General features: G+C 44.6%; 1 long non-coding RNA gene across 1 annotated transcript; it reads left to right on the top strand.

Moving 5' to 3' along the window:
- The first annotated feature begins 544 nt into the window (after positions 1–544).
- On the top strand, positions 545–18,872 carry LOC124099650 (uncharacterized). Its single transcript, XR_006854037.2, has 3 exons — positions 545–638; positions 2,872–2,945; positions 17,239–18,872. It is a non-coding gene; the product is annotated as an uncharacterized LOC124099650 (long non-coding RNA).
- Positions 18,873–23,405: the final 4,533 nt, after the last annotated feature.

Raw genomic sequence — 23,405 nt, forward strand, 5'->3', positions numbered from 1 at the left:
AGAATTTTTTCTGAGTCATAAAGAATTCCCTGTATTTTCTTCTAAAATCTTTGTACATTTTGGCCCTGGGTGGTTAATAATTCACCTAGAATTGATTTTGGTGTGACATGCAGTAGGTATAAGTCCTATTCTATTTTTGAATGGAGATCCTGGAGTAACCAAACTATCTCTTCCCTACTACACTGCAGTTTCATTCTTTGTGGAAAACTCAAGTCCACAAATGGGTGGATCTCTTTCTGGTTAATCCTGTGTTCCACTGGTCTATCTGTATGTTGGACAGAAATGGACAGGCTATGCTTTCTTTTGGGTAACAGACAGCTTCAATATTTCAAGGATGAATAAATCAGAGTTATTTCTTTTTCGCACTAAGGTCACTGGGGATGTAGGAGATGCATCAAGACAACTGTCCTTCCCAAGGCGAGGTATCTGCCCCATGGGATGTTCTCCATCTGGAGAAGAGAGATTGGGAAATGGTCCATGAGGTTCTTATTGACTCACCCTGAAAACATCACCCATCATCCCCTTCCTCTTACAGCTCATTGGCCAGGACCAGAGTGCTCCACCCACCTGCAAAGGGATGTGATGTGTTGCCTGCCATGCGCCAGGAGGGGAGGTTACTCAGATATTGGAAAATACTGGTAATGTCTACCTCTATTTATCTCTCCCTGAATAAAAATGACAGTCTTAATTATAGCAGGTTAATAGGGAGACTCCACACCTGGAAGAACAAGTCCTTCAACTCTATGCTTCTTCTTTAAGAAGGTCTTGGCTGGTCTTGAACCTTGGGAATTTAAATTTTAGAAATCATTCAAGTCCTTTAAAATTTCTGTTGGGACTGCCATAACTCCATCTAAGGAGAATTGACATTTAAAATAGTGAGTTTCCCAATCCATTAATTTAAATCTATTAATAAAAAAAGAAAAAAAATCCAAAATGTATTCAATTACAACATACCATATGGTTGGTATGTTGTAATTTAATACATTTTTCTATATCGACTTTATATACAGCAACCTTGTGAAACTCTGCTAAATCCTACAAATCATCTGTAGCTTCCCATGTAGGTAATCACATAATCCACAACAATTCTATTTCTTCCTTTTTTCATCCTTGTGTCTTTATTTCTCTTTCTTGCCTTTACCCTTATGGGACAGGTAGATAGTGCTGAACAGGTGTGAACATTTTCACAGGGAACATTTTCAAGGTTTCACTTTAATATATTGGCCATCACAGATTTTATTGCAGATAACCTTCACCAGATTATTTATGTGCCTAGTTTTTAAGAATAAATAGATGTAGAATTTTAGCAAATGCTTTTTCCTGCATATGTTGAGATGGTACCTGATGTTCATAGACTTCCAATGGGGTTATGTCCTGGTAAATCCATTATAAGTTGAAAATAATGAGTCAAGAATGCATTAATGGATTGGGGATATAGCTCACTTGGTAGAATGCTTGCCTCACATGCACAAGGCCCTGGGTTCTGTCCTCAGCACCACACACACACACACACACACACAACACACATACATACACACACATCATAGCTTAGCGGCACAGAGTAACACACCATGTAGGTGGTTTCCGCTTGTGGTCCCAGGGCTGCCTGGGGCTGTGGCTCACTGCTGCTCTCCAGCATCTTGAGAGAGTATCATACTGCATATTACTACCCCAAGGAAAGATCAAAATGCAAAATTTTAAGTACAGTTTCCACTAAATGTGTATCACATTTACACCATTCTAAAGTAAAAAAAAAAAAAATCCTAAGTCAAAGCATTCATGTGATTTTGTTCCTTTGGTAAAATGGTGAATGGCACTGATATTTTTTGAAGTGGGGTATCGGGAATGAAACTTAGGGGCACTCGACCACTGAGCCACATCCCCAGTCCTATTTTGTATTTCATTTAGAGACAGGGTCTCACTGAGTTGCTTAGTGCCTCACTTTTGTTGAGGCTGGCTGTGAACTCGAGATCCTCCTGCCTCAGCCTCCCGAGCTGCTGGGATTACAGGCGTGTGCCATTGTGCGTGTTGGCACTGGTTTTTTGATGATGAAGCAGCCTTTATACCAGAATTTAAACTAACAGCCTGGAAACAGCCCAATTTGGACATGATGGGCTTGTCTTTTTATATATTGCTCATAATGTATTGACTCATAAGTATTTTGTTTACTCTTTTTGAACTTATATTCACCAGCAAAATTAGCCTGTGGTTTTCTTTCTTATGCTGTTCTTACTAGGCTTTGGTATTACTCTAGCTTCACAAAATAAAATGGGTAGTGTGCTCTCTTATTGTGTTTTCTGAAAGAGTTTGTGTAAGGTTAACATTAAATCTTGAACCATTAAAGAAAATTTGCTTGAAGCCAACAAACCTCCACATTTTAACAAGTTTATTTTTAACTAAAAATCCATCATTTTAATAGTTATAGGATTATTCAGATTTTCTATTTCTTCTTTTGTTAATTTTGGTTAGTAGGAGTTTGCCTATTTCATCTAATTTTGAAATTTGTTGACAGTTTCTTTGAACATTCTCTCCTACCTTGCTCACATCGGTGACACTAATGATATTCTTCTTTCATTACTAGCATTATCTGCACTTTCATCACTTTTTGTCTTGATCTGTCTTAGCAGAAGTTTATCAACTTTATCAGTCATTTCACGGAACCCAATTTTGACCAATTAAATCCTGTCCATTCTATTTTTTCTCTTTCTTAATAGTTTTTGCTTTTTTTTTGCTTGTTTCCTTCCCTAACTCTGGAATATTCTTTTGTTGTTCTTTTTCCTTCTCTTAGGACTCCTAAAACAAGTGAGTTTGCTCAATGCACATTTCATCTTTATATTTTCTGTCCTGTTGCCTCTCTCTGTTTTTCCCCAGGGAAGTCTCTTCTGACGGAGCAAAGTTGGCGAATTCTCCTCCACCTATGTTGGCTTCACTGTCCAAACCATCTGGTGAGTTTTTCATTTTTGTTGTTGGGGTTTAAAATGAAAGGATGCTAGAATTTCTGTTTGTTTCCTTTCTCAAGTGTCTGATGATTTTGTTTCAGCTCATTGCCGAAATCCTGTAAGTCAAGTGCATCCCTGAGCACAGTAGTGTCCCGTCTCTGTGTGAACATTATCCCTTTCATTCATCTTCCCAAGTTGCTGGGAGCAGGAGTGGCTACGAGAGGCAAAGATTCTCCCTTTCAGGCTCCTATAAAACTTACCCACGTTTCTTTTATGACATCAGTTATTTTCTTATCTCATTATTTAGATACTTTCCTCCTCGACAAGTCTAATGGTTTAGGGTTTATCAATGATAAATTCTCTGGCTCGGCCCTCTTTCTGTCTGTCATAGTACCCTTCAGAGTTCTGACTATGATATGGAAACATTATGAATAAGTGAATATCTATCTTCCTTCCCACCTTTCACTTATGTCTTTTGCCTCTTGATTTCTTCCCTAGCCGCCATTACTGCTGCCTCTGCATGGCTCCCTGTGTTCAAGGCACCAAGGTTTCCTTCCTGTTCCCAAATAAAGAAGGATAATGACCTCAAGGTCACTGCACTTGCTTTTCCTTCTGCCTGGAACATTCCTCCCCCAGTTATCCATCTGTTTTAATCTCTCATCTCGTCCACATCTTGTCTTCGGTGTGACTTCTACATAGAGATCTTCTCTAGCCACCTTTCCCATGACAGTGCTATTCCCTGTCCCCTCTGCCATTCTTTCACCTCACTCTGCCTTATTGTTCCTGTTCATCACTACATAACAATATACTATAAATGCCTTTGTTTGCTTATTATATGCATCTATCACTAGTTCATAAGTTCTTGGAGGGCAGGGACTTATTTTTTTGGTTTGCGGGGGTTTTTTGTTTGTTTTGTTGTTGTTGTTTTATTTAATTGATTTTATTTTTTAAATGCATGACAGCAGAATGCATTATTCTGTTTGTATATAAAGTATGTTCACACCAATTCATGTCTTCATACATGTACTTTGGATAATGATGTCCATCACATTCCACCATCATTGCTAACCCCCTGCCCCTTCCCTTCCCCTCCCAACCCTCTGTCCTATCTAGAGTTCATTTATTCCTCCCATGCTCTCAGACTCCTTATATCAGAGAAGACATTCGGCATTTGTTTTTTTGGGGATTTTCTAACTTCACTTAGCATTATCTTCTACAATGCCATCCATTTACCTGCAAATGCCATGATTTTATTCTCTTTTATTATTATGATCTCTGGTACCTTGAAGTGTGGATGGTTTGCAAATGGTGGACATTTAATGAGTGGATGGATTTTGGATGAATGTAGATGAATATTGGATGGATGGGTGGCTGGATGGAAGGATAGATGGATACTGAGCGGATGGATAGACAGGAGATTGATAGTATATGATGTATGAAAGAAGAAGTGTTAAGCTAGGTCCTGAGATAACTAAACTGTCCTGAGATCATTGATTTATATAAAATTAATTTCTCTCCATCCCTTTACAATTTAAAAAGCTATTATCATCTTTATTTTATTGATGAATGAGCTTTGGCTCAGAGAGATTATGTTAACATTCTCAAGGAGACACAGCTACTGAATGACTGATTTCGATTTAAACATAAGTCTGTGCTATGTTAAGCTGCCAGGTCAGCATCACATACCTGACAAATGCCTACTAAGACATGCATATAAAACTAAAACAGGCAGGCAGGGGGCCAAAAACTATTGGGAAGGGTAAGGAGAGAACACTGAACCCATGGGGTAGCATCCAGCACTCTCTTACGGGTTGCCGTCCTCTTTTGATCCCTCAAAGGATCAGTTTGATATGAGAATCCCCGAGCCTGCTCCTGCCTTAGTCAGCCTCTCTGGTTGTGGTTTGAAACAGCAGTGTCAGCAGAAAAATGATGACCAGATATATCGAGCAAAGTATCAGAGGGAAAAAAATAAAAAGCCGCTCAGGTGATGCAAGATCATTCAGATGTCAAGCGCTGTGATCACACACATGTTCGTTCATGCTATTAATTTTTTTTAACATTTCTGATAAGCCCAACAGATGGGCTGCTGCCCTCGGGACCTCTCTAGATGAATTGATGTAGGCTCAGACTTTCCAAAGCCAAGTTTCTGAGCCAAGTGCAGGGGAGGAAGAGCTTCCAAGAACCCTGGGAGAGAGAGAGAGAAGGACAATCAAAGGACTCCTGGAAGCTGCAGGTACCAGGATCCCATCCTGGAGGTTTGGAAGAGGGAATTAGAACAGCATTCACCTGGACCCTTTGCTGCTTCACTAAAGCTCCATTTAAGAGAAAGCAGGAAGGAAATGCTGAGCTCTCTGGAGAACAGAATGAGGATGCCCTACACAGAGCTAGTCTTGTGTACAATTGTCTCCAAGGTCATCTGGAGATGGAAATGGGCTTCATTATGGATTGGGTGATGGGACAGACAAGAGCCTGATTTCAGAGTCAAGCAGAACTTGACTGGAATTTGGGTCAGAGTGGAGTAACCTAGAGATAGTTATTTAATCTGAGTCTTTGACTTTGCCTCTGTAAAATGGGAATTATACTAACTATATCACAGCATTGCTTTAAAGAGTACAGTAATCATGTACTGTCAGTACCTCGGACTAGGCCCAGCACCTACTACGTGGTTCCCCGTACTGGGTTTGGAAGCTGGTCAGAAATCAGCTCCCTAGTCACCTTAGGATCTTTCCTTTTTGTGGGCACAGACAATGTTTTTCTGTTTCATGGAACAGTGGACCTCAAAATTTGTTTTCATAACAATCATCTGGGTTGCTAATTAAAATCACACCATCCAAATTTCCATTTCCCAGATCTTCTATTTCAGTAAATGATATTAGCGTCCAGAAATCCGTGTTTTTACCAGAATACCCACTACTGTGGACTGACGGTAGGTGTCCTCCCTCCTCAAATTCATATGTTACAATGCTAATGCCCAATGTGATGGTATTAGGAGCCTTTGGTTGGTAATCAGGTCATGAGACCCAATATCTTGTGCATGGGGAGTGCCTTTATACAAAGTCCCCTTACCCCTTTCACCCTGGGAAGACACATGCGAAGATGGCCATCTGTGAATGAGGAAGCTGGCTTTCTCCAGACACAGATTCTGCTGGTGCCTGCTAGTCTCTAGAACAGAAAGAAATTTCTGTTGTTTGTAAGCTTGGTTTAATAGCAGTCCAAATGGACTAAGGCACCTTCCCCAAGTCCTCTCAGGTAATTCTGACTTGAGCAATGCTGTCCTAGGATTTAAGAATACCAACAAAGCCTGGTTGACTCAAATGCAAAGTATTCTTTTAAAGACCAGAATAGAAATGAATACTCCCTCAAACTCTTTTGGGTGTGCCATTTGCATAGTTATAGCACCTTTTCATCAGGTGCAAATGAGACCCAAATGAATCTTTCCTGTGACCCAGGAAGAATGTCTTCTGGTGGTAAGGACTGAAGGCAGAGAGAAGAGTCTGAACAGCATAGGGAAATTAACACCGCCACAAGACACCTGGCTCCTGGCTCCTGCCCAGTAGCCAGCTGTGTGGCACTGGTATGTCACTTTAGCATCTATAGATCTGTTCCCTAGTCTGTAAAATGAGAGTGGTACTCCGTGGGCCCAGGGCAGAGAAGGAGCAGAGAATACCCAGCTTCTCACTCCTCCATCCGGTCTCCAGCTGGCACCGCCATTGGCTGAACCCAGGAGAGTGTTTCTCCTCTATGGAGCACAGTCCCCTCATGTGCAAGACAAGGATCAGAGGCTGGCGTAGTTTTCCCTTCGATTTCTCACTTCTTGGATTCTGTCCCTGCGGGGGTGTGCTGCCCAGTAAGTGAGCATCGCTTTTCAAGCCCACCTCTCTCTACAGCAGCCTCTGTATTAACCAGAACTCTCTCTGAACTGGCACTTGCAGCTCCTAAAATGCCTATGTGGCCTCTTCATACTCCCAAAACATTTTCACCAAAGAAGCATAACATTATGCTTAGAGACCATGTCCTAATGGCATGTAGATCATGGAGTTTTGAAGTCTTGAATAACACGTGCATGGTAGATATAATAGTTATGAAACTTGGGAAAGGTGATGACTATTTTTCTGGTGTTTAACTGAGTAAGGGTTAGGTAAAGGTTGGCTAAATTCCCTATAAATACTTACTTCCCTGGACAAGGAAACATAATATTGACTAAAGTTTCCGATAAAAAAACTTGGTTCAATGCCATTTCTTTTCTCATGAATCTTGGTCATTGTGAAGGCAGTGACCCAGATCTTTACAACCTTAACCTTTGGGACTTTTTTTTTTTAATTTTAAACTTTTGAATTGAGTCATTAAGTGCTTCTGAGGTATAGGATGGAGAAGGGTAGCCCTGTTAGTTCCGAAGCAAATTTCATTAACAAAGATTTGTGAGTGGAACTGCGTCCAGGCGGATCAGAAGAGTGTGTTCTGGGCTTCTTTCTCCTCAGATCCATTCTCTCCCCTTTCTCCTCTCCTGGCACTCATTTATCTCTCATCTGCTCTTTTTCCTTTCCATCTGATGCCTGAGGCTGCAGGACTTTCTCTGGCTCCCGTGTCCCACCAATCCAGGTAACTCAGGGTTCTCCACCTAGTGAGTGATGAGTAACCAGGGACCACATGAGATCTACCTAGTTTTGTAATCCAACTTGTCATCTAAGGTCAGAATGAGCCATCAGAGATGGTGTGACTCAAAGACCACAGGCACGGGCCTCCCACATTCTCATAAAAAGGTCCCATTCCTCAGATGCCTTCTCTGATTTAAGACTCAGGACTCTCTGAGGGTGGGGCCGGGAATTCTGCTTTCTAACTGTCTTCCCTGGTGATTCTCACACATGTTCACACACACACACACACACACACTCATGGGGATTTATTGAATGAAAAGTGAATGATAGAATGAATGAAGCCACCAGTGAAGATGCTGTCACAGTGTATTTCTCTCTGCTCCTGTTTAGGTTGCTTCCAGTTATTTATTTTAAAAACAATGATGCGATGGTGTGCACTGCCACCTTGTGATGTGATAGTTTCCCAGGGCTCATGTCTTGTCACGGATTTGCTGGTCATGGGCATTACGTCTTCCTCTTTCTTAACATTAACAACTCACTCTCCGACATGTTTGCATCAATTCACGCTCCTAAGCTAGCAGTGGGTAAGGATTCCCTCTTCAACGTGTGTCTTTGCTAATGTTTGTTACCATCAGGCCTTTTCATTTGGCCAGTTTAAATGACCTGGTAGTTTGTGTATTAGTTTGTGCTTCTCTGATTATGGGTGAGGTTGAACATCATTTTTATATATTTATGTATTTATTTAAGTACTGAGGATTGAACCCAAGGGTGCTTAACCACCAGCCCTTCTTAATATTTTATTTAGGGTCTCACTGAGTAGCTAAGTGCCTTGCTAAGTCACTGAGGCCGGCTTTAAACTCTTGATCTTCCTGCCTCAGCCTCCTGAGCCGCAGGGATTACAGGAATGTACTACCACCTGCCTGGCTGTTTTTATGTGTTTAATGATGCTTAGTCTTTTTTTTTTTTAGATTTCTTTTTTAGTTGTAGTTGGACACAATACCTTTATTCAATTTATTTTTCCATGTGGTGCTGAGGACTGAACCTGGTGCCTCATGTATACTAGGCAAGCACTCTACCACTGAACCACAACCCCAGCCCCACGATGCTTATTCTTATTGATTTTTCTCTTGTGCTTTTTCCTCTAGCAGTGAATTTGCATCATAAGAATATATTTCTTTCAACCTGGGACTTAAACCAATTAAGCTATTTTTATTTGAATGAAAGAAAATTGTGCAAATGTGTGCTTTCTGAATTTTGCTGGCATAAAAGTGGTTGCTCAGTCCTAGAAGACACAGTGGTATTTTGCAAACTGAAATGCAGATGGATGATCCTTAGAAAGATCCTGCTGTACCCCTGGAGATGCAAGGCCACACCTGCAAGTCAGGGGAACGCACCTGAAAGTCAGGGGAGCCCACCCAGCCCACTGTCTCTTCTCTTCTGGGTTCTGAGGCCGGATCTACCTGTTTTTTCTGAGTTTCTATGTGCTTTTCTATCTCTGGCTCTTCTTGGTGCTTACTTCATGACGGAGAGTCTTTGCCTCTCGTTCAGTCATGAGGTCTCCTGGGAGTTACTGGTAGTTACCCTTGGAAGCCACAAACATGGGGAAGTTACAAAGAGATGGCAAGTCCTTAGCCAATGGTATCATCAGAGACAAAGAAACACAACAAAGGAACTAGACACGCGTTGCCCAGGTCTCCCGGGGTCCCTTTCACTGGGGCTTTGGTCACACTTGTGAAAGTAATCAGTTCCCATCCCCCACCCTGCCCTCTGTGGATTCCCAGGTCTTGAATTTATCGTTCTTCTCTGTTATAAGGGAGCCTGTCCTCTGGCTCAAACCAGACACAAGAGTGGGAGTTATCAGCCCTCACAGGGAGACCAGGCTGGGATGTTTTCTGGCAGAGCCTTCTGGCTTGGTTTTTCCTATTCCTGTCTTGCGGTGACCACAAGGGGAGTATAGTTTCTAAATGCAGTCCTCCCTTTCCACTGTGACCTGTCCACCATCCTCCTAATGACTTGCTTTTCCTCAGGACCAGCCAAGAGCAGTGATGCTGTGGACAGAATAGAAAAGAGAGGCAGAGAAGACAGGTCTTCGGGGCCGAGCTCTGGGCAGCTCCATAGGAGAGGTGGAAGTGCAGGAGGGGGCAGCTGAGAGTCCTCAGGTCTTTGTGGAACAGTCTCTGGGTGGACTGTGATATAGCTGAGAAAGGCCTCCCTGTGGCCGAGGATCTTTTCTGCAGATCTCCTCCCTCCCCCACCACTGGGACTTTTTGCCCTGAAAAGCCATGGCTAACTGAGCTAAGTTTGTGTGGTTGGTCTTCTAATTCAGTCACTCAGCAAATATTTATTGAGTTCCTCTTATTGGCCAGATTCTGCACTGGATGGCATGAATGGGACCGGGGCGGTAGGTAGAAATAATACAGAGGAAACTTGTCTTCATTCCTGCTGTCATGTAGCAGGACATTAAGTGAGAAAGATGGACAAGCAAACTTGGATCCCTGCAGACGTAAATGTCCGGAACAGGATATGCTATGGGGGGATGAGGAGGGCAGGGAAAGTCAGCCTTGGATGCTCTAAGACAGGACAGCAGGCTGGATGGTCAGAGGCAACAGGGGCCAGAGGAAGCCTAGAGTATAGGGGTGGAGGGTTCATGATCAAATATTTTCCCTCTATTGAAAGTTTATCTAGAGCTGAGAAATAAAGTAGGAAAATGATCAAATATGGTACAAAGTGCTGGATAAAATGTTCTTCCTGTTTCTCTTTTCCTTTCTTCTTTCTCTTAAAAATTTTTCTTCTTTTTGCTTCCTACATGCTTTTCTGTGTCTAACTGGATTCCACCCCACCTCTCTTAGAGCAGGAGTTGAGCCAATGTGTTCTGTAAAGGTGTCAATATTTTCGGCTTCGCAGGCCAAAGTGTCCCTCCTACTGAATCCTGCTGTGGTACATGAGCAGCCACAGAGAATACATAAAACTTCGTTGGCTTTGCTCTGATATAACTTCAGCTGTGGGTACTGAAATCTGAATTTCATATAATTTTCACATTTGCTAATATTATTCCTGTTTTGATTTTCTTTCCAATCTCTTAAACATGTTTAAACAACAAAACAAGAACAAAAATAAAACAACACACACACACACACACATACACAAAACATTCTTAGATCACTGGTTGTACAAAAGCAGACAGCAATTGGATTTTTGTCCAAAGGCTGTGGTTTGCTGGTCCCCAAGTTACAGCAATAGTTTTTAAATTTTGAGGTTGGCAACCAAGACTCTGAGAATGCACGGAAAGCTGCACATTCATTCACTCATCCTACAGATGTTTTTGAGGTTTCCTTGCGCTCCAGGTGTTCTGGCTTGCTGCTGGAGCTACCTGAACAACACCAAGTCCTGCCCTCAGGGAGCTTGCATTCTATACACTAAATAAAGAGCCAGCAAAGTGAGTCACATTATGATGGGGTGCTGTGGGGAGGTGGGACTGGGAAGCTGGTGAGGTGGATTCAGCCTGAAAAGTCAGGGCAGGCCTCAGGGACAGTGACCCCTGGGACTAGATCCTGGAATGTGAATAGAGGGCAGGGGCAAGCTGGAGGTGTGCAGAGGGAATAGCAAGGGTGAAGGCCTCCTTCCTGAGCACCAGGACCCAGGACTGGACCCAAGGAGAAGGTGACGGAGGCAGGCAGGGTCTCCTGCATCCTGATAAAGGTTTGTCCCCCATTAAAAGCAATGAAACAAGCAGGAAGTGAGTAAAGAGGTCTGAGTCACTTTGGCTGAGTATAGAAACCCGTCTCCAGAAAAATGCATGTAGATACATGCCCCCAAACATTTTTCTTATGGTTGGTATTTTTTTACCTGTTCTTTTTATTTATACATGATAGTAGAATGTATTTTGGCAGATTATATATATGTAGAGTGTGACTTATTCTATTTAGGATCCTATTCTTGTGGTTGTACTTGACGTGGAGTTACCTTGGTCATATATACAAATACAAGGCCAAGAAAGTTATGACCGATTAATTCTATTGTCTTTCCTATTCTCCTCCCTCTCCCTTCCCTTCGTTTCCCTTTGTCTAATCCAATGGTTTTCTATTATTCCCCTTCCTGACCTTCCTTGTTTTGGGTTAGTGTCCACAAATCAGAGAGAACATTTGGCCTTTGGTGTTTGGGGATTGGCTTATTTCACTTAGCATGATTGTCTCTAGTTCCATCCATTTACTAGCAAATACCATCATTTCATTCTTCTTTATGGCTGAGTAATATTCTATTGTGTATATACACCATGTTTTCTTTATCCATTCATCTGTTGAAGAGCACCTAGGTTGGTTCCATAGCTTAGCTATTGTTAGTTGAGCTGCTATAAACACGGATGTGGCTGCGTCACATGTTTGTGGTGGGACTGTAAATTGGTGCAACCACTCTGGAAAGCAGTATGGAGATTCCTTAGAAACTTGGAATGAAACCACCATTTGACCCAGTTATCCCACTCCTCGATTTATACCCCAAGGATTTAAAAACAGCTTATTGGTTGGTAGTTTTAAGGATTCCTGGGTTTCCCTGAAAGTCCCTCACTGGAAGACCAAACTTCCTTGAGTTACAGAAAGTAAAAGACAGAAGAGCCCACACTGAGAGGAAATGGTCTTTGTGTCCCCTGGACAGTTCTGGATGATGCTTGCTTGGTTAGTCAGCTGCTTCCTCTGCAGAATGGCCCAGCTAGGCGGGGCTTGTAGGAGGGGTGGGAAGTGATTCCTTCAGACTTAGGAGCCTCTGTAAATGGAGCTCTAATCTGATGGAAGCCGCTCAGGGTCAGGTCTGTGCAGAAAGCTCTTGGGAGTGGGGTATCTCTCCCAGGTCCCTGTAGTTATTCCCATCCCCCCAAAACAGACATAGGAACCAGCTCCTGCACACATGGGTCCTTGGTGCCGATCCCAGCAACCTCTGTCAATCAGCACAGTGCCAAACCTCTCAGCCTTATATCAGATGGTGCTTGTGACCAGGGGCTGTGCCTCAGGTGTCCCCTCTCTTGTGGTGAGAACTGGACCCTGACTCAGGTTCTCCTGCTCCAACCCAGTGGCCACCTGGGGAGCTCGGGGGAGGCTGGGAAACTTTCAAAGAGCAGTTAATCACTAACTTGCTGCAGATAAGAGAATGAAACAATTGAGAAAATGCCCAACCCAGAGCTTAGTGCTTCCCTGCCCGCACATGCCAGGACCTGGCCCGCCCAGGGAAGCCTGGGATCACACTGAGATTGTTCGCTAGAGAGAGCGACCTGCAGTCTCTGGGGGGCTGATGGCCGCCGCTGTCCTTTTACCTCTCTGGCCATTTCTTTCAACTGAGTCTCGACTCCCAGGATGAACAGGGGCAGTTGCTTAGGCTGCTGAGACAGTTGCCCCTCATCTGTAAAAGTCAGGTACTGGAATCCAGCTTTTTCTATTTACTACTGCAGCTCTGTGTGGGACACAGAGAGCCCAGATAAATCAGACAGGGGGCCTGCCCGCACTGGGTTACAGTGGGAAGAAGCAGAGACAGACAGAAGGCCTACAGGATAAGATGGTGGAGGAGTAGACAGGCTGAGATCAAAGGAGAAGGGTTCAGTCCTACCTGGGCAGGTCAGGAAAGGGGCACCCAGCAGGTCATAATCACAGGGCTGCCAGGGTCAGGCTTTAGCCTAGGAGGTGCCTGTAAGTTATCTCCAATCCCACAACCCCCCTGCCTGGGAGGTATTAACCCCACTTTACCAGGAAAGAATCTGGTGGCTTGTTCAAGGCTACCCAGGTCCTAGTGCTGAAATCCAGCCCAGGTCTTTCTGACCTTAAAACCACCCAGCTTCCCTTCCCCTCTCCCATGGCTGCAGTTCTCAGTGGAGGGTGTTCCCTTCAGCCAAGACTTGGATTCTGGAGAAAACAAAAGTACTTGCCTTCCATTCAAGCTGCTGACAGCCATTCATGCCTGGGTATGAATGATGGTCAGTGGCAGAGAAAACGGAAAAAAAAAATAATCCACATGAGGCACCTGGTTCCCATTTTTTCTGAAGACCTCGACACCCTGATAACCCCAAAGGACTTGTAATTTATGACTTCTGAGAACTCCCCTTAAGTGCGCCTACCTTCTTTCTGATGGTATCTGCAGGACTTGGCAGAGTTACCTCCTGTCTCTTCAGGATCTTGGAGATAAAAACTGCCTCCTGAAAGCTCTGAGAAGCTTTTAGGAAAAATTGACAAAAAGATTGCCAGCTGGAATTCTGCCTCTGCTCTGCTCATGGTGGCAGGCAGCTGCAGCGTGGGGCACCCTGGGCTCTGTTGGCCATCCTGTTGGCATTTTTTGGGGGGAGGGGGTACGGGCTGTTCAAGGATGGTTTGAACCAAGACTAGCTAGATTCTAGAGAAGAATGGCACGTACCTCCTGGGCAGAGGTCCAGGACAGGGCAAGAAGGCTGCCTTACCATTTAGATAAGGAAGCCTCTCTTTCTGCCTCTAATAACAGTCAAATTTCAAATTCACATGTGCAAGTGAAACCAGGCAAAGTGCTCCATAGATCTTAACTCACTAATCCTGCACAGCAAGTTTAAGCAAAATGCTCAAGCCCACATGGCAAGAGAGGAGAGTTGGACTTTGAATCCACACATGTTGGCCCCGGGGTGCTGTACACGGTTCAGATGACGGTCTGGGACCAGGTATGGACCACTGGAAGCCTGCAAGCGATGCGGAATTCCCAGCCTGCCCCAAACTCCCTGAATCAGCATTTTTATTTTATCACGATCCTTTGGCGATGGATGGCCGTCACAGTTTGAGAAGCACTGCCACCTCCCCCCTCCCATTGCATGACACTGCTCAACTGGGGGGGGGGTAGTGCATTTTGTGCCCAAGCTATTGTGTTCATTCAATCAGCCAAATATCCCCAAGCTCCAGACATTGTGCTGGGCAGGTGACAGAGGCAAAGACAACTGTCTTCATGAGACTTCTGGCTGTGCCCTCCAGGAAGGCAGTGTGGGGAATGGGGCAAGGTGGTGCCAGCCAGGATGCTTGGATCCAAATCCTAGTGCCACCACCCTCTGGCTGTGAGAAGGAAGCTGAGTCATTGCATCTTCCTGGGTCTCGGGTTCCTCACCTGTGAAACAAAGCAGGTGATCCAGCACACAATGTGTTCCTTGAGCACGGTGGGCACCCAACAGGCATTCAAGGGGATCTGATGAAATAGAGGACCACTTAATAAGTGACCTGATCATCTTCCACAAGAAGCCCCCCCCTCCATTTCCAAGAGGAAAAAGGAAGCATGCTGGGGTGGGGGAGACAGAGGAGAATCTCTTCTGAAGGAGTGGGGCTTTCCCAGACCTCTTAATTATGGCACTGTTTTCCTCTGTCTGCTCAGTTTATTTTTCTTGGTAAACATCTGCCTTACATCTGTGGGTCACTCAGCAATTTGGCCATGCCTCCAGAAAGGGTTAAAATCAGAAAAGGATGGAGTGGGTGGTGGGAATGATCTAGAATCTTGGCCTCCAACCCTAGGACCTCATGTGATAAAGGGAAAGAGGGTAAATAAGATCTGGACATCGAGGATGGTTTTGTCTCCTCCTCCTTCTCGCTTTCCTCCTTCCTCTTCTCTTATCTCCAAACTACTTTGACCTCTCTGGTGACCAAGATCAATCCAATTGTACATCCATCATGATGAGTATGTTCTTTGTTCTTGCTCCAAGCGGGTCCCTGCCCTATGTGCTTTTGTTCCGTGTTATCACTGAATCTTTCAAACAATCTGATGGGGTGTAGTCACCATTGTTACCCCCACTTTACAGCTGAGACACTGAGGCTCAGAGCGGTGAGGCGCCTGAAGCCATTCAACCACTTCCTTGTGATGGAACCAGGATATGAATCCAGGTTTGTTCAATTCCATAGCCAATGTACTAAGCCACTGCACTCACCGCCTTGATGACCGTGGACTGTCACTTGGCCAAGGAGTAAGTCTATTGAGAAAGCAACTCCAACCAAGACCATAACAATAAGGCTAACATCTTGCTCCCTGCCGCAGTCTGGCTGGACACAAATCAAGAGCCACTGAAGCAGGAACAAACTTTATTTCCGAACTCCCGCAAACGATACGCATGCGGCCTTCTCCCGGGACACACCACACCAACCGGAAATCCCTCCTCCGGAACTTCCCCAACCAATGCGAATCCTCCAGGAATCCCGAGAGAACTCCAAAGTAGCCCGAGAACTCCAAAGCAGCAGGCCCAGGCGGACAGCAGGGGTCTAATATACAATTGAATACACAGCTTAACATAACCATCATCATCTCAATGGCTTGCTGTCGTCACCTCTCAACCACTCGTTCTGGCAAAAATGCCATGCGTCATCCGACTGGGCTGTGGCCCTCAACAGCTCCCCAAGGGGGACAAAACACAGCTTTCCTGGCCCACCTTTAAGTGACTATGACTCTGTCATAGTCAGCAAGCCGTTTTGGTATTTTGTTAAAGCCCCCAGGTGACTGGAGCTGAGTCTGCAGGGGACCCATCACCTTGGAGAGAACTGGGCTCCATGGGACTGGTCATTTCCTCTTTCCCAGTAGAAGGCCACTAGCTCCTGAGAATGAAGAGTCATTAACTTTGAGGGAGCTTCCTGTGAGTGATCTTTGCCCTCTGTGAAAGTGTGGAGATCAAGATAAGGGAGAAAAAGTGTGGGCAGCAGGAGGTTGGGCTCCACTTAGCTCTGAGGCTTCCCTCCTGGAGCAGGTACATTGAACCCTGAGTCCAGGGGTGGCAGGGGGAGGGAGGGTGACAGGTGTGGGATTAATTAAAGCATTAAGCAGTGAACCTTTGGGTCATCCTGCTGTGGTTCCTTAAAGCCCAAACTTTAGTTTGTCTGGTCTTCAGAGTTGCTCTTGGTGACTCCTAGCCTCACCACCCTGCTAAGCATTTCGGGTTTTGCTATGTGTACTATCTGTTCTATTAGCCTCACAAGTCTTTTTTTTTTTAAATCAAATATTAAAGTTCTAATGTTCTATAGCACAGTCGGGTGATGACAGTTCATGAGAATTCATTACACATGTCAAAATGAACCAGAAGAGAGGAGTCTGAAGGTCCCCAACACCAAGAAATGATAAATATTTCTTTTTTTTCACAAAAAATTAGGAATACTAATCACCCCGATTTGATCATTACACCTTGGACACATGTATTAAACTATCTACTCCATAAATATGCACGATTATTTTATGTCAATAAAAAAAAAGAATTTGCATGCATTTACAAAGTGACCATATCACTATCTCCAAAGGGAACTGAGGCTCACTGGCCCTACATGGACATGGACTGTTAACGAACAGGATAAAGCCCGAAAATGGAATTAATCTTCCATTGATCCAGCAGCTTGAGCTTTGGTGGAAAGGAGTTGTCAGAACGGTTGAGCCCTCCTTTGAGGTCTCTGAAGGACTGAAAAGTCATTGAAAATGGTACACATTTCTCACTCTATGACTCAATACTGTTTAACTTCAGGTCCACGGATATTCACTCACAGATACTAATAAATTCCACAGCAACAGATTGTAAGCTCCAGGGTGGCAAGGCATTTTTTTCTGTATTTTTGTAAAGATATGATGGCTCACTGCTATATTCCCAGACCCTGGATGGGTGCCTGTAAGGGAGCAGGTGCCTACGTGTATGTGGGAGATGTGGATCATGGGGCATATGGGTCTGACTATCCTATCTCTTATTTTCTTTGCAGACTGAGAAGCTAAATTTAAAACAGGAGGAGTGTCCAACTGCCCATCAAATGTCTTGGTCACTGCATTGGAACTCAGCCACTCAACTTAGGTCTAAGAATTCTACAGCCTGTTCTAGCCTCGGCTTCTTCTCCATCCTTGGATGTACAGGCTACCATGCTGTTGGAGGATCAGAAGAAATCATGGATGGGCAAGCACCCTAAATGCCCTGTGCACTTAGAAAAAGGTTGAATTGATTGTACACAGCACAGGAAATGCCTGATTTTGTTCCCATGACATTGTGCATGCTTCAGCTGCTCTGAGAGTTCCTCCAAAGCCTGACCCTAGAACATTTTCTTTGCCTACTTTTAAAAGCACACCTGCTTGCCGCTCTTATCATGGAGGGATCACTCTGACATTGTTGAGAACAGATTTTGTGTTCCACTTCTGTTGGGAAGGCAGACCCAGGAGGCTCTGTTTATTTTTAGCAGAACCATTATTAAACTGCTACTAATATTAACATCAATACTACTCCTACTAATAATACGAGGAAACACCCACTTTTGTGTGATTGAGCCAGGTTGCCCGGAGGCAGAGGAATGGATTCATTGACCTTTTGAGTCTGATCTCAGCCCTTTGGTTCTATTACCACCTTGTAAACCTGAGGGTGTTTTGTATTTACCCCTAAGGAGTTGTGGTTAGAATCTGCTAAAAATATCTCACGATGCACCTCCCAATGGTCATCGCCCTTTATAACATACCTGTTGTTCAAGACTTAAAGTTTCCTGGGTGGTGACAGAGAAGAACTGGCTGGAGGAAGGCTTTGGAATTTAAGTGACACTTGCCAAGCTGGTGAGGCTAAGTGCCATTCCAAAGTCTGATTCCTGCCGTCTGCCGTGGGGTTACTTCCATACCGTGCCATTCCCCATTCATTAAACACATAGTTACAGATTCCTAGAACGAGCCAGCCAAGGTGCTAATCTAGCCAGGAAGAGAGACAAGCAAACACCCACAATGCAATGTGGCAAGTGCTAGGGGGCGGAGAATCAAGAAGAGGGAAGGCGACGATTCAGCTGGGGACTGATTGGTGTCAAGAGATCCTATCAGGAAAGGCTCCCTGAAGGAAGCAGTGTTTGGGTTGAGATGAGAAGGATGAGTATCAGATAGACAGGGGGAGAAGGATTAATTGTGCTCTGGGTATGGACAGCATATGCAATGGTTTGGTGGCAGGCAGGGACAATGACCTGCCCATTTGGGTTACTGTGATATTATGAAATAAATAGCTTCATCCAGTTTCCTGGCATACAATTCTTAAAGTCCTTGGTATCTCCAAAGGGATGAATGTCTACAAGGACACTAATGGGTTGACTGATGGCTGGCCACTTCTAGTAGCCTTTAGGATGCAGGCTGGTCCATGGGAAAACCAACCATACACTCAAAGGATTTGCCCATACCTCTGAGGCGAGGAGGGAATTGGAAGTTGACCTGGTCACCAGTGGCTGATGATTTAATCAGTCATGCTTAAGTAATGAAGCCTCCATAAAACCCCCAAAAGGACAGAGTCCTGGGGATTCCAGGAAGGTGAACAAGAACTCACTCACATACCTGGAGAGTAGTGTATCCCAACTCCATGAAGATGCTTAAAACCCTTCCACAACTTTTCCTGTATAGCTCTTCATCTGGCTGTTCATTTTTATCCTTTTAAATATCTTTTCTAATAAACTCGTAAACCTAAGTAAGCTCTTTTTTTCTCTATGAGTTCTGTAAGCTACTCTAGCAAATTAGTCAAACCTCAAGGAGGGATTTAGGGATCCCAGGTGGTCAGTGTCAGGATTCACTAGAGGACACCCAGCTGGTATGTCCACTATAACATTGTTGACTTGGTGTGTGGTGAAACCCATGCCTTTGGCCACAGAAGGATTCCATGTTGTCAGTGTATAGTAGGAGAAACTGAATTTGTTTCATCTACACAGACACTAAAAGGAGGCATTATGTGGAAAGCCAGGTGAGAAATACCTGGAGAGGAGGCTGGGGAAATAAGCAGATGCCAGACCACAAAGGTTCTCCTGAATTGTGTTTTAGAGGCTGGGCTCCATTCCATAGGGCATGGGAGTCATTAGTAATCAGAGGAATATTTTGAAGTCCTCTGAGATCTCCTCTCTTCTACCTGTGGCTAAGGGGACAGCTCCATGAGACACTCTTGGGCAGAAATTCATGTGCCATACTTAGGACAGGATTGGGGTTTAGGCTTAGCTCACATACAGCTTACAGCAAGATGGTGACAAATAACTCATTTCTAAACAACATAGCTGACATGAGAAGGTGACACGTTAGAGTCTTGCTTCTCTGCTTTGCTGATGGCCTACAGATTTAATTAAAGAACAGGATGCCAAGCCTCTGGTGCCTTCCCAACCCTTCCTATTCTCTCTTCTCTACCACGCCCTTGACCTCCCCTTATCTCTCCACTCTTCTTCCTTCCACCTTCAGCATTGGTAGCTATGCCCAAGAATTCTGGTTTACATTTGTGCCAGAGAGAGATATAGGATTTTGGTCATGGAAGAAAATATTGCAAGTATCAGCTGAGGCAAGGGCTGAAAAGTTTCCTGGTACCGGAGATGGACCCCCTGGGCGTCCAGTCCTGGCTCCACCAGGCACCAGCCAAATGACATGGGACAGGACCCCCTTTTCTCTGAGTCTTTCTCTCTGAGCCTCTGCTTCCTCAACTCTAAATGGGGAAGTCTCATGGGGATGATATGAGATTTTTATGAGGTTTTATTTGTGAAATTGCTTTTTGAGCTGCAATTTTAGGTCCAATACATGTTTGTTTTGGATTTTGCATTGTTTTTCTGAAGAAATCTACCACCAAGTTAGCGAGGAAAGAAATTGAGAGAACTATTGTGTTGGGATTTTTTTTTTGTCATGTGAATATTCATGTCATAAAATCAAAACAAAGAATGCAAACTCTGTCCCCCGCCCCCCCCCCCCAATGCTAGATCCCACCTGCTAGGAGCAAATATTAATTGTTTGTTGCATATGCTTCTAGACAGGCATGAAATATGTGTATTTTTTAAGGAAATATATCCATAAGCTGTTCTTTTTAGTTTATTTTTCTTTCCATGGACATCTTTTAATATCATGGCATGTAAACCTGTCTTCTTGATATTACTTCATGGTATAGATGGACCATGATTTACTTAAGCCTTCTCCTATTGACAAACACTGAATTTATTTTCAACTTCTTTTCACATATTTTGTGACCTTTTTGTGCATATACCTATGGGAGAAATTTCTAGAAATGGAGTTGCTAAGTCAAAGGAGCTGAACATTTTATACTGTGATAGTTAAAACCAAATTGCTCTCCAAAAGATTGTGCAAAAATACCCTTTCACAAGCAAAGTGCCTGCCTCCCCGTCCTGACCCAACCATGGGGATTACCAGTTCTGTTGTGGTTTTTGAAACCACAGAGTCTTTCTCCTCCTTTGACTGGCTATTTGGACGCTGACCAACCCCACCTCACTGCTCCTCTGCCTGACCAGCCTGGTCCTCCATGACACCAGTATGGGCATCTGAGAAATGGTTTCCCAATCAATGGTTGGAAGCAGGCCACAGGGTGTTTGGAAAGCTGGCTTTAAAGATTAAATAGAACATCCACATTTCCAAAGGTAATGTTCAGAAGCAATGGGGTAATGTACTTTAAGCGCCCAGCATTGTATCTGATACAGGAAGTGATCATTATTGATTCTCTTATTATGAAAGGTTCTGACACTCAGATCTTGGTTTGGGTTGAAGGGATGGCAGGTATGAGGAGGCTGAGGTGGGAGTTTTAAGAAGTCTTTGTCATTGTTGAGCTGTAGCCAGATTCAAGTTCTGGTCACATGACTAGGTGTTAGGGGCCTTTGGTGTGGCATAATGCAAAATACCTGGTAACCAAATAGCAATTCCATGGAAAAAGCCCGTGACCTGGTGTTGTGAGCAGGTGAGGGAGTGGACACTGGGAAGGGGGACGGCCAGAGGGCAGAAGGTGAGAAGGGGCCTCTGCAGCCTCTGAAATCTAAACCAATGGGCCACTGGAAAGTTCTGAGGCCCAATTACTGACAACACAGGCCCCACCCGTGACATGTCTGGGATACTCCAAGAGTTAGGAACCTGAGACTGGGCTTGGTCCCCAGCCCAACTGGCTCCATTTTAAAACCATCGTTACAAGGTCTGGGTGTCAAGCCAAAAGGACCATGGGGAGAAGGTGGTGAACGGAAACTGCGTGGCCATGTGCTGGGGAAAGAGGAGGCAGAACTCAGGATCAAGAGATAAAATAAACGACCAAGTAGCCTTGGTCATTCACATGCATTATCTAATTTTGTCCCCTTAAGAACCCCTTAAGAGTGAGTGCTGCGAGGATCTGCACTTTAAAGAGGAGGAAGCTTCTGCTATAGTGAAATCAAGTCACTTGGCCAGTGTCATCCAGCCACAGGGGCCTAACCAAAACACAAATGTAGGCCCAACTGACTCCAAACCAAAATGGTGCATATGGCTTCTAGTTCAGCATGGAGGTTCAATGTGGAGGTTGAGGAAGGCATCATCCACTGCTGCGTAGGGGGGCGGTAGGTTTTCATTTTATATGTTGCTGGAAAATGAGTTATTTCTACCCTGTTGCAGGATGACATGAAGAACGAGGACTTCCACTGTGTCACTGACATTGTACAGCTGTGTATATTTGACAGGTCTCTCACACTCCCCATCCTATGTCCTCTCCCCACTTTTTTGAGAATATTGGGCTAGAGGGGGCCATGGAGGGAAAGGCAAGGAGCTTATGCAGTGTGGTAGGAGCAACGGGGGAGGCTTTTTGTTTTTAAGATCTAGTTGGGTCCCCAGTGCCTTGGTGGAGACTCTAGACCTCCTCGAAGTCTTTGAGGTTCTGATTTATTACCTTATAAACTAGACTGCCCTTGGCCTTAGTGTTGCTGCTCCAGCCTGTAATTATCTTTGCCACAAGTGGAGGCCTGGCTTTGTTCTGCAGTTAGATGCTCCTTTCTCGGTCCCTTTGGGTTCCTGAGTCACTCTCAAGCTCCCGTGTGCTCATCCAAACTGGTGAGTCATTTGCCATCATGTTGGAGGGCGATGCAGTTCCATTGGGAAGGAGGAGGTGCTGCCATGGAGAGGGTGCTCCCCAGAAGGGCCCCCCCACCTTCTTTGTAAAGAACAGTGGATAAGAATTGGGCTGCAGAGGATGCTGTGGCAGCAGACCAGTGAGCTGGGCTCACCCACTCACTCATGCTGTCTGATAGGTTCATAGTGCAGGTTCCAAGAGAGTGCACATGGATAAAGAGCAAGGATCTTGGCTCAGTCTTTGCTCTGCCACTTGACCGGAGGGATGACCTTGACCCAATCTTTAACTTCTCTGAACTTGGATTTTCTCAAATGGGATAAAAATAGTAACTGCATCACAGGACTTTTAAGAGGACTTGATAAAAGATGCAGGTGTAGTGCTCAGCAAACCATAAGCACTGAGAGTGAGGTGGTGGTGGTGGTGGTGGTGATGATGATGGGACCAAATTATACCCATTTTACAGATGGGAGAACTGAGCCTTAAGTTGTCCAGAGTGACATAGATGGTAAGTAGTAGACTTGGGAAGAGAACCCCAGTCTGTTTCCAAGTCAGAAACCCTTTCCTTTATCATACAGGAATGAGTCTGTATGTGGGTTTGTTGTGGACTGAGACACCATCTCAAACTACAATGGTAGGTTGTCCCAGAGGGGGTTCTACGTTTTTCTCCTCAGTCTGAAGCTGGAGAGCAAGATTAAGGAGCCTGTAAATATTTACTCAGCATTCCGGGAAACCCATCAGGGTTGCAGGCTAAGCCATCTCCCAGCAAGCAAGGGCTTGCCTGTTAATTCTCTTTCTTTCCAAGACTGATCAAATTGCTCAGTACATAGTAAAATGCCAATGTCCTTTTTCTTGGAGGGGAGAAAAGCTCTCAGCCCCTGCTGGGGAGAGGCTATTGCTTATGCACTGTTAGGTGGTAGCTAGGGGCAGAGGCTCTGAGGTCAAGCAGAACTGGTGTTCATCTGTCCTTCCCAGCAGTGTGACCTTGGGCAAGTTACTTAATTTCCCAGCCCCAGTTTCCTCATCCTTCAAAGAGGGGATTGTGGTGTTACATTATGGGGACTTTAGTTTCTGGCATAGAGTGAGCCC

Source organism: Marmota monax, unplaced genomic scaffold (genome assembly GCF_021218885.2).
Source record: "Marmota monax isolate L192 unplaced genomic scaffold, Marmota_monax_Labrador192_F-V1.1 WCK01_AAM20220418_F8-fsc00047, whole genome shotgun sequence".
NCBI classification, from domain to species: domain Eukaryota; kingdom Metazoa; phylum Chordata; class Mammalia; order Rodentia; family Sciuridae; genus Marmota; species Marmota monax.